This window comes from Lucilia sericata, unplaced genomic scaffold (assembly GCF_015586225.1).
Source record: "Lucilia sericata isolate MDLA Ls3-8-SP2 unplaced genomic scaffold, ASM1558622v1 Contig001087F_arrow, whole genome shotgun sequence".
NCBI lineage: Eukaryota > Metazoa > Arthropoda > Insecta > Diptera > Calliphoridae > Lucilia > Lucilia sericata.
Window position 1 is genome coordinate 132,501 of NW_023995062.1, and position 12,500 is coordinate 145,000.

At 30.0% G+C, this 12,500-nt stretch overlaps 1 protein-coding gene across 5 annotated transcripts in view; it reads left to right on the forward strand.

Annotated features, from left to right (window-relative positions):
* The window catches only part of LOC119609929 (F-box/LRR-repeat protein 20), a 38,127-nt gene that overhangs the window by 10,214 nt on the left and 15,413 nt on the right, over positions 1-12,500 (forward strand). Inside the window, exons 1-2 of one of the 5 annotated variants that reach the window (XM_037964968.1) lie at positions 4,167-4,590; positions 6,557-6,691. The exons of 1 other annotated variant lie outside the window; for it this stretch is intronic. The gene's annotated coding sequence lies outside the window, so the exon portion shown is untranslated. Of the gene's footprint in view, positions 1-4,166; positions 4,843-6,556; positions 6,692-12,500 lie in introns of those variants that run through there. 3 more of the 5 variants (XM_037964971.1, XM_037964969.1, XM_037964970.1) reach the window with 3 other exon arrangements.

Sequence of the window (12,500 nt, forward strand, 5' to 3'; positions counted from 1 at the left end):
CACATTTACCTTTGTTAAACTCTCAAAACAAACAAAACAATAACAAAAAAAAAAAAACAACTACTATACACTGAGAGAAAACTTTGTCAGCAAAAGAGAGCTAAAATTGCATTTGTGCTTAATGCAAGCTTTTTAACTTGCACACATACACACATGTGTGTTTGTTTTCCTATCATATGGTTTCATATAAAATTTTTAGTTGTTTTTGTTTGTTTTTTTTTTTCACTCTTTTTTGTTGTTGTTATTTTATTCTTTATTTGATTGCACTTTCATTTAAAGAAAAAAGCTAAATATTTGTTTTTGTAGTATGGTTGTATTTGTTTTATCTTCTACTCTTTAAATAATTGCCACCATTTAAGAGATTTTGTATGCCCCACTAGGGCGGAGAATAAAATACCCAAAATTTCTCCGATGTTTTTAACATTTTAGTGTAAAAATATTTTAATTGTTATGATCATTCTAATATGTTTTAATAATACTTACTTACTAGGGTTTTTTTAAATATTTCCTAGACTAGACTATAGTCTCGGTTATCGTTTAGTCAATACTCTGGACTATAGTTTAGTCTATAGTCTGGTGGACTTTAGTTTAGTCAATAGTCTGGACTATAGTTTAGTCTATAGTCTGGACTATAGTTTAGTCTATAGTCTGGACTATAGTTTAGTCTATAGTCTGGACTAGTTAGTCTAGTAGTATAGTCTATAGTCTAGTCTATAGTCTAGTCTATAGTCTAGTCTATAGTCTAGTCTATAGTCTAGTCTATAGTCTAGTCTATAGTCTAGTCTATAGTCTAGTCTATAGTCTAGTCTATAGTCTAGTCTATAGTCTAGTCTATAGTCTAGTCTATAGTCTAGTCTATAGTCTAGTCTATAGTCTAGTCTATAGTCTAGTCTATAGTCTAGTCTATAGTCTAGTCTATCGTCTAGTCTATAGTCTAGTCTAATTCTAGTCTAGTCCTATAGTCTAGTCTATTAGTCTAGTCTATAGTCTAGTCTATAGTCTAGTCTATAGTCTAGTCTATAGTCTAGTTCTATAGTCTAGTCTGTCTAGTCTATAGCTAGTCTATAGTCTAGTCTAAGTCTAGTCTATAGTTAGTCTATAGTCTAGTCTATAGTCTAGTCTATAGTCTAGTCTATAGTCTAGTCTATAGTCTAGTCTATAGTCTAGTCTATAGTCTAGTCTATAGTCTAGTCTATAGTCTAGTCTATAGTCTAGTCTATAGTCTAGTCTATAGTCTAGTCTATAGTCTAGTCTATCGTCTAGTCTATAGTCTAGTCTATAGTCTAGTCTATAGTCTAGTCTATAGTCTAGTCTATAGTCTAGTCTATAGTCTAGTCTATAGTCTAGTCTATAGTCCAGTCTATAGTCTAGTCTATAGTCTAGTCTATAGTCTAGTCTATAGTCTAGTCTATAGTCCAGTCTATAGTCTAGTCTATAGTCTAGTCTATAGTCTAGTCTATAGTCTAGTCTATAGTCTAGTCTATAGTCTAGTCTATAGTCTAGTCTATAGTCTAGTCTATAGTCTAGTCTATAGTCTAGTCTATAGTCTAGTCTATAGTCTAGTCTATAGTCTAGTCTATAGTCTAGTCTATAGTCTAGTCTATAGTCTAGTCTATAGTCTAGTCTATAGTCTAGTCTATAGTCTAGTCTATAGTCTAGTCTATAGTCTAGTCTATAGTCTAGTCTATAGTCTAGTCTATAGTCTAGTCTATAGTCTAGTCTATAGTCTAGTCTATAGTCTAGTCTATAGTCTAGTCTATTAGTCTCTAGTCTAGTCGATAGTAGTCTATAGTCAGCTAAGTCTAGTCTATAGTCTAGTCTATAGTCTAGTCTATAGTCTAGTCTATAGTCTAGTCTATAGTCTAGTCTATAGTCTAGTCTATAGTCTAGTCTATAGTCTAGTCTATCGTCTAGTCTATAGTCTAGTCTATAGTCTAGGTCTATAGTCTAAGTCTATAGTTAGTCATAGTAGTCTATAGTCTAGTCTATAGTCTAGTCTATAGTCTAGTCTATAGTCTAGTCTATAGTCTCGTCTATCAGTCTAGTCTATAGTCTAGTCTATAGTCTAGTCTATAGTCTAGTATATGTCTATCTAAGTCTAGTCTATAGTCTAGTCTATAGTCTAGTCTATAGTCTAGTCAGTCTATAGTCTAGTCTATAGTCTAGTCTATAGTCTAGTCTATAGTCTAGTCTATAGTCTAGTCTATAGTCTAGTCTATAGTCTAGTCTATAGTCTAGTCTATAGTCTAGTCTATAGTCTAGTCTATAGTCTAGTCTATAGTCTAGTCTATAGTCTAGTCTATAGTCTAGTCTATAGTCTAGGCTATAGTCTAGTCTATAGTCTAGTCTATAGTCTAGTCTATAGTCTAGTCTATAGTCTAGTCTATAGTCTAGTCTATAGTCTAGTCTATAGTCAGGACTATAGTTAAGTATATAGTCTAGTCTGTAGTCTAGTCTAGTCTATAGTCTAGTCTATAGTCTAGTCTATAGTCTAGGCTATAGTCTAGTCTATAGTCTAGTCTATAGTCTAGTCTATAGTCTAGTCTATAGTCTAGTCTATAGTCTAGTCTATAGTCAGGACTATAGTTAAGTATATAGTCTAGTCTGTAGTCTAGTCTAGTCTATAGTCTAGTCTATAGTCTAGTCTATAGTCTAGTCTATAGTCTAGTCTATAGTCTAGTCTATAGTCTAGTCTATAGTCTAGTCTATTAGTCTAGTCTATAGTCCTAGTCTATAGTCTAGTCTATAGTCTAGTCTATAGTCTAGTCTATAGTCTAGTCTATAGTCTAGTCTATAGTCTAGTCTATAGTCTAGTCTATAGTCTAGTCTATAGTCTAGTCTATAGTCTAGTCTATAGTCTAGTCTATAGTCTAGTCTATAGTCTAGTCTATAGTCTAGTCTATAGTCTAGTCTATAGTCTAGTCTATAGTCTAGTCTATAGTCTAGTCTATAGTCAGGACTATAGTTAAGTATATAGTCTAGTCTGTAGTCTAGTCTAGTCTATAGTCTAGTCTATAGTCTAGTCTATAGTCTAGTCTATAGTCTAGTCTATAGTCTAGTCTATAGTCTAGTCTATAGTCTAGTCTACAGTCTAGTGTATAGTCTAGTCTATAGGCTAGTCTATAGTCTCGTCTATAGTCTAGTCTATAGTCTAGTCCATAGTTTAGTCTATAGTCTAAAGTCTAGTCCATAGTCTAGTCTATAGTCTAGTCTATAGTCTAGTCTATAGTCTAGTCTATAGTCTAGTCTATAGTCTAGTCTAGTCTATAGTCTAGTCTATAGTCTAGTCTATAGTCTAGTCTATAGTCTAGTCTATAGTCTAGTCTATAGTCTAGTCTATAGTCTAGTCTAGTCTATGGTCTAGTCTATTGTCTAGTCTATGGTCTAGTCTATGGTCTAGTCTATGGTCTAGTCTATGGTCTAGTCAATAGACTAGTCCGATCTATAGTCTAGTTTATAGTATACTGTCTAGTATCAGTCTAATCTATGGTTTAGACTATAGTCTAGTCTACAGTCTAGTCTAATGACTAGTCTATAGTCTAGTCTGATCTATAGTCTTGTTAAATCCCATTTAAAGTTACAATCATTATTTATTGCAAGCCTAGTGTGGGCAACCTTAATCCCTCATACACTGTGCATTTTTTATTGTGAGTTGTTGAGTGAGTGTTTGTTGTTGTTCTGTTTTTGCTGCCTTTGTTTTTTGTCTTGTGTGTTTTTTTTCTGCGATTGTACTCTCGTCGTAATAAATGTTGAGCACAGTTTTACAACACAACAACCAGAAACCAACCAGTTTAGCAGATACATTGAAAAATAAAACACTATAATTTGACTTTTGGAACGAACACATACAGAATTAAAAAAATAAAATCAAGAAATAAAATATTAAATTAAATATTAGCAAATAAAAAGAAATAAAAAACTTTAAAACTAAAAACAAAAAAAAGTAGTAGAAAGAAAGAAGCAAAAAATACAAGTCAAATCAATCGAATATATACCATGTATAATAATAATAAATTAAATAAACTATAAAAAATGTTTTAAACAAATTTAAAATAGAATATAGTAACAACAAAAAAGAAGACGTTTTTTAAATTAAAAATAGCAACAAATATTAAAAACAACAAAAGAAATAATAACAATATTTCAAACTAAAAAAAAAAACATAATACTGTGACAAAAAGTACTTTTTTGTTGGGTTTTCTTTCGTTAAAAAAAGCAAAAACACAGAAAAAACGAAAAAATAATAAAAAAAAATTTAAATAAAATTGATTTGACTTTATTTTGTCGTACGTCTTGGTTTGCTAATGTTTTCGTACGTTTTTTAAGAAAATTTGTTTTTTGTTAAATTTTTAATAAAACATTTATTCTGTTCTTGGACAATGCGTGGACGTGTGTTTTGAAATAAAAAAATATTCGGGAGAAAAGTTTCTTTACGGAAAAAAAGCAAAAATTTAAACAAAGAAAATTATATTATAAAAAATTACAACTTACTACTTTAACTAAAAAAAAAGTGCTCTTTAACTAGTGTCTGTTTTAAATTATTTCAAAAAGTTCTTTAAAAAAAATCTTTAATTCAAATTACGTGTGCAAGTAAATTAAATAAAAAATATCACAAAACAACAACAACAGCTACAATTGTATATAATAATAAAAATAATAATTGTCATCTATTGAACCTTTTGAACTTTTCTCATCAGCTTCTTCATCATTGAATGATTTCCAAAAGAAATTTAAATAAATAACAAATTTTTGCTTAAAAAAATTTTTAAAAATAATCTTATAATAAAGTGTTTTTGTATTCCAATAAATAAAAACAAAGTGCTAAAAAATTCAATGTTTAAAGTAATTATTTTTATTATCAAAAAAAGTTCATTCCAAAAATAATATTTTTTTTGAATAATTTTCTTTTTTATATAAAAAAACACGCAAAAGAGAAAAAATGCTGTGTATTTTTGGCTTTTCACACAGTTGTGTTGTTAAAAATAGCAAAAATTTGTTAAACAGTTGACAAGGTCTATTAAGTGTTTAATAGTTCCAACAGTGGTGCTTAAAATTATAGCAGCTTTGTTCAGAATGTCCCGAATTTTAATAAATCTCTTGACTAGACTGTAAAATTTAATAGAGTATAGACTAGAATTAAATAATCTATAGACTAGACTATAGACTAGACTATAGACTAGACTATAGACTAGACTATAGACTAGACTATAGACTAGACTATAGACTAGACTATAGACTAGACTATAGACTAGACTATAGACTAGACTATAGACTAGACTATAGACTAGACTATAGACTAGACTATAGACTAGACTATAGACTAGACTATAGACTAGACTATAGACTAGACTATAGACTAGACTATAGACTAGACTATAGACTAGACTATAGACTAGACTATAAACTTGACTATAAACTTGACTAAAGATTAGACTATAAATTATACTATAGTCTAGACTATAGACTAGAATATAAACTAGACTATAGACTAGTCTAAAGATTATACTATAGACTAGATTAGAATATAGACTAGTCTAAAGACTATACTAGAGACTAGACTAGACTATAGACTAGACTATAGACTAGACTATAGACTAGACTATAGACTAGACTAGACTATAGACTAGACTATAGACTAGACTATAGACTAGACTATAGACTAGACTATAGACTAGACTATAGACTAAACTATAGACTAGACTATAGACTAGACTATAGACTAGACATAGACTAGACTATAGACTAGACTATAGACTAGACTATAGACTAGACTATAGACTAGACTATAGACTAGACTATAGACTAGACTATAGACTAGACTATAGACTAGACTAGACTAGACTATAGACTAGACTATAGACTAGTCTATAGACGAGACTAAAGATTAGACTATAAATTATACTATAGTCTAGACTATAGACTAGACTATAGCCTCGACTATAGACTAGACTCTAGATTATGATATCGACTAGACTATATACTAAACTATAAACTGGACTCCGTTCTAGACAATAAACTAGTCTATATACTAGACAAAACTATAGACTAGATTATAAACTAAACTATAGACTAGACTATAGACTAGACTATTGACAAGACTATAGACTATACTATAGGTTATACTATAGACTATACTACCTACTAGATAATTGACTAGTCTATAGACTAGACTATAAACTATATTGTTGACTAAATTATAGAATATACTTAACTATGACTAGATCAAAGTTCACATAATAGACTAAACTTTGGTCTGAATATAGAGTAGATTAAAGTCCACAGTATAAACAAAATTTTAGTCCCGACTATAGACTATATCCTGACTTTCATTGTTAAAGGAAAATCTACTATTTCATTACTTTTTTAATCACCACTGTTTTTTCTTCTATTTAGTTCAAGGTCAACATTTTTCCGTTAATGACCTTGAACCTTAAATACCTACCATCCCATTAATTTAAAATAACATTTTGCTATTTTTACACACTCAACTGTAAACACACGTTCTTTTACTTTCATTATTTATTATTTTTTTTTTTAATTTTATTTTTTCCTATAGATTTTTTATTCTAGTTTTTTCCGTCAATTAGCTTAAAAACAAACAAGTAAAATAAAAAAAATCTCCTACTCTCACTTCATCAACATCATCACAACAACAACAGCCACGGCAAGAACAACAATAAACAGCAACACTGTCAGTTGTCTTCTTGCACAAGGATTTTTATTTTGCAAAACCCTCTTAACAACTTTCCCACAGTCACATTTTGCTATACACACTCCCCACTACTCTCCCCCTTCGTAAAAATATGTACGCCTTCTTTTTTATTAGTCCTTGTTGTATATTTTCTTTTAAATTCTTACATTTTATTAGATTTTCATTCACCAGCAGCAGCCTCCCTTCTTCTGCTTTTTTATTCATTTTTCTGTAATTTAGTCATTTTGTTTTGTCTTCATTTTCTTTACAAAACAGTGAAGTATAAAAAAACAACCATAACCCTCCCCTCTATATTTTGTGGTACCTAGTCATTCATTTCTTCTTGTCTTCTCTAATAGATACAAATTTTTCTGTAAAATTGTTTTTATTGTTGTTGTTATTTCGTTTTTTTTTGCTGTTTTGTTTTTACTATATTTTTTGAACGTCATCAGCTGTTTTTCTTATATTTATATTTGTTTGTTATTGTTTTTTTACAGCGTCTGTGTGTTTGTGTTTTTTTCTTCTATTTGTTTTGTTTAAAAATAAAAACTTTGGGTTTTTCTCTGTTTTTGTTTTGTTTTCGTTTATTTTTTACGTTGTGTGTATTTTTTAATAGACAACTTTTTTTTATTTAGTAGGTGTTATTTTGTTTTTCGCGTGTTTTATTTCTTTTCTTAATATAATTTGTTTAAATTTATGAAAAAAACAAAGTTTATTATAATAAAAAAAAGAAAAAGGAATTTTTTGTTATTGTAGCTAATAAATTATTAAAGTATTTTCTTGTATATACGACTTATTTACACATATTTTATTTATTTTAGAAAAAAAAAAAAAATAACAAGTTTTCCTGTTTGTAATGTAAAAAATTGTGTATTTGTTTTGTAATAGTTTTTCATAAGAAAATTTAAACCTATTTTTGTAAATTTTTCTTTTAATCGTTTAAATGATTAAGTGGATTTTTCCTTTAATTTTATTAATTATTTAAGGGAATGTGGGTTTAAAATGTTATAGAATAGGTATAGTCCGGACTAAACTATATACTAGACTTTTGCCCAGACTATTCTTGATCAATCTATAGGCTACGCACTAGCTCGAGTATAGATTAGACTAAAGTGCAGATTATGGACTACACTATATAGGTACTAGGCTTTAGACTATATACTAGATTATAGACTAGACTATAGACTAGACTATAGACTAGACTATAGACTAGACTATAGACTAGACTATGGACTAGACTATAGACTAGACTATAGACTAGACTATAGACTAGACTATAGACTAGACTAGACTAGACTAGACTAGACTATAGACTAGACTATAGACTAGACTATAGACTAGACTATAGACTAGACTATAGACTAGACTATAGACTAGACTATAGACTAGACTATAGACTAGACTATAGACTAGACTATAGACTAGACTATAGACTAGACTATAGACTAGACTATAGACTAGACTAATAGACTAGACATAGACTAGACTATAGACTAGACTATAGACTAGACTATAGACTAGACTATAGACTAGACTACAGACTAGACTATAGACTAGACTATAGACGAGACTATAGACTAGACTATAGACTAGACTATAGACTAGACTATAGACTAGACTAGAGTAGACTAGAGTAGACTATAGACTAGACTATAGACTAGACTAGAGACTAGACTATAGACAGACTATAGACAGACTATAGACTAGACTATAGACTAGACTATGACAGATATAGACTAGACTATAGACTAGACTATAGACTAGACTATAGACTAGACTATAGACTAGACTATAGACTAGACTATAGACTAACTACAGACTAGACTATAGACTAGACTATAGACTAGACTATAGACTAGACTAACAGACTAGACTATAGACTAGACTACGACTAGACTATAGACTAGACTATAGACTAGACTATAGACTAGACTATAGACTAGACTATAGACTAGACTTTAGACTAGACTATAGACTAGACTATGGACTAGACTAGACTAGACTAGACTAGACTAGACTATGGACTAGACTAGACTAGACTATAGACTAGACTATAGACTAGACTATAGACTAGACTATAGACTAGACTATAGACTAGACTATAGACTAGACTATAGACTAGACTATAGACTAGACTATAGACTAGACTAGAGACTAGACTATAGACTAGACTATAGACTAGACTATAGACTAGACTATAGACTAGACTAGAGTGGACTATAGACTAGACTATAGACTAGACTATAGACTAGACTATAGACTAGACTAGAGTGGACTATAGACTAGACTATAGACTAGACTATAGACTAGACTATAGACTAGACTAGAGTGGACTATAGACTAGACTATAGACTAGACTATAGACTAGACTATAGACTAGATTATAGACTAGACTATAGACTAGACTATAGACTAGACTATAGACTAGACTATAGACTAGACTATAGACTAGACTATAGACTAGACTAGAGTGGACTATAGACTAGACTATAGACTAGACTATAGACTAGACTATAGACTAGATTATAGACTAGACTATAGACTAGACTATAGACTAGACTATAGACTAGACTATAGACTAGACTATAGACTAGACTATAGACTAGACTATAGACTAGACTATAGACTAGACTATAGAATTTGTCATTGTTTGTCTCTCACTATAAAAATTTTTATTACAAAAAAAAAACACCTTTCTGTACAGCAGAATTTTAATGTTTCTCATTTCCGTTATCATTCAGCGAATTAAAATTTACAAACGTTAATAAATTATTAACATTTATAATTATACTTTATAAAGAACAAAAATACAGGAAATTAATCATGTTGTTTAAATTTTCTGTAGGCGTATGAAAAAAAATCCTGTTAATTTGCATAAAATTAAGAAAAAAAAATCAATTATCAATTTATATACACAACTTAAATTTACATTTTATTATAAAAAGTGCAAAGGATTATAATTTTAAAAAAGAATTGAAAAACTTGTTAAAATAATTTTTTTGATATTAGAAAGAATTTTGGAAAATAGCTTTAAAATAGACTCTAATAGTAATAGCGAGACCTTGATTGATGACAATATTTCACAATTGTATTTATTTACTTGTTAATTTCTTCAAATTTTCTTATTTATTTTAATAAAAACGAATAACACTCGAATATAAATCAATTAATTTTTATATAAAATTAACTGTCAGCTGTTATGTTTTTGTTTCTTCAGTCTTCTCTCGTTTTTTACTCAATAAATCCGTAAATCGATTACGCAGTCCAGACTTAAATTCAAGCAGCACGCTTATTGTTCCCACCATAAAAACAATAAAAATAAATTTATATTTTTATATTTAAACAATTTTTTTCTTCACACAAAAGCCATATCGCTACGTATCAGCTGTATGTCAGCCAGCAGTAGCTGTGGAATATAAATTTAGCAAAAATAAAGTTGAACAAAAAATTAAATAAATAACAAAACGAGTGTGTACATTTACCCGCTTATTGGGCATATATGTATGTATGTATGTTCATATGTATACACAAATATTTAAATAAATTTATTATAAATTAAACTCATCACATCTCGTCAAATATGCTGAAGAAAGATACAAACACCAACGATATATACAAATCAACCGCAATTGGTCGAGGCAAAAAAATTATATATTTTCGCTCCGTTTCGTTTCATTTCTATACTCTTGCAATTATGAAATTGATAGCAGTCATTTAAAAGAGTTCAATGGTAAATATGTATATGAACATGTCCAGACTATAGTCCAGACTATAGAAAAGACTATAGACTAGATTATAGACTAGACTATTGACTAGGCTATAGACTAGACTATTGACTAGACTGTAGATTATACTAGACTATATAAACTAGACTATAGAATAGACGATAGACCAGTCTATAGACTATACTGTAGACTAGACTATAGACTAGACTATTGACTAGACTATAAACTAGACTATAGTCTAGACAATTGACTAGACTATTGACTAGACTATAGACTAGACTGGACTATTGACTAGACTATAGACTAGACTATAGACTAGACTATAGACTAGACTAGACTATACTAGACTATAGACTAGACTAGACTATAGACTAGACTATAGACTAGACTATAGACTAGACTATAGACTAGACTATAGACTAGACTATAGACTAGACTATAGACTAGACTATTGACTAGACTATGGACTAGACTATAGACTAGACTATAGACTAGACTATAGACTAGACTATTGACTAGACTATTGAATAGACTATAGACTAGACTATAGACTAAACTATATACTAGACTATAGAGTCGACTATAGGCTAGACTATAGACTAGACTATAGACTATACTATAGACTAGACTATAGACTAGACTATAGACTAGACTATAGACTAGACTATAGACTAGACTATAGACTAGACTATAGACTAGACTATAGACTAGACTATAGACTAGACTATAGACTAGAGACTAGACTATAGACTAGACTATAGACTAGACTATAGACTAGACTATAGACTAGACTATAGACTAGACTATAGACTAGACTATAGACTAGACTATAGACTAGACTATAGACTAGACTATAGACTAGACTATAGACTAGACTATAGACTAGACTATAGACTAGACTATAGACTAGACTATAGACTAGACTATAGACTAGACTATAGACTAGACTATAGACTAGACTATAGACTAGACTATAGACTAGACTATAGACTAGACTATAGACTAGACTATAGACTAGACTATAGACTAGACTATAGACTAGACTATAGACTAGACTATAGACTAGACTATAGACTAGACTATAGACTAGACTATAGACTAGACTATAGACTAGACTATAGACTAGACTATAGACTAGACTATAGACTAGACTATAGACTAGACTATAGACTAGACTAGAGACTAGACTATAGACTAGACTATAGACTAGACTATAGACTAGACTATAGACTAGACTATAGACTAGACTATAGACTAGACTATAGACTAGACTATAGACTAGACTATAGACTAGACTATACTAGACTATAGACTAGACTATAGACTAGACTATAGACTAGACTATAGACTAGACTATAGACTAGACTATAGACTAGACTATAGACTAGACTATAGACTAGACTATAGACTAGACTATAGACTAGACTATAGACTAGACTATAGACTAGACTATAGACTAGACTATAGACTAGACTATAGACTAGACTATAGACTATACTATAGACTAGACTATAGACTAGACTATACTAGACTATAGACTAGACTATAGACTAGACTATAGACTAGACTATAGACTAGACTATAGACTAGACTATAGACTAGACTATAGACTAGACTATAGACTGGAGGCAGGATTATAGTCTAGTCCATTGTCCAGACTATTAGTCTAATCTAAAGTCAGGACTATGTATAATCCATGTAGCTATTCTTTTAAAACCCATGTTTCACATAAACTTTGTGCGAATATGAACAAACGTATTTATGTACTTACGTAGTAAATTCGTTAAAAACGTTGTTGTTGTTGTGTACTTTTGTATTTATGACTTGACGAGAGTTCAATGCCACTTTAGAATTAAAAAAAAAAGTAAAAAAAATACACCAATATTTACTGGATGTGGATGGATGTACGGAATATATATATATTCTACGACGTATGATGCATGCTTGATGGAACGTGTAGTAATAAAAGATTTGTTCATTTCTTTATACTGGAACGTCTCATCTTTGTTTGAAATGTTTGGGTGTGTGTGTGTTTTTTTTATTAATTTTCAGGGTTATTTTAATGTTACAAATAAGATTTTGAT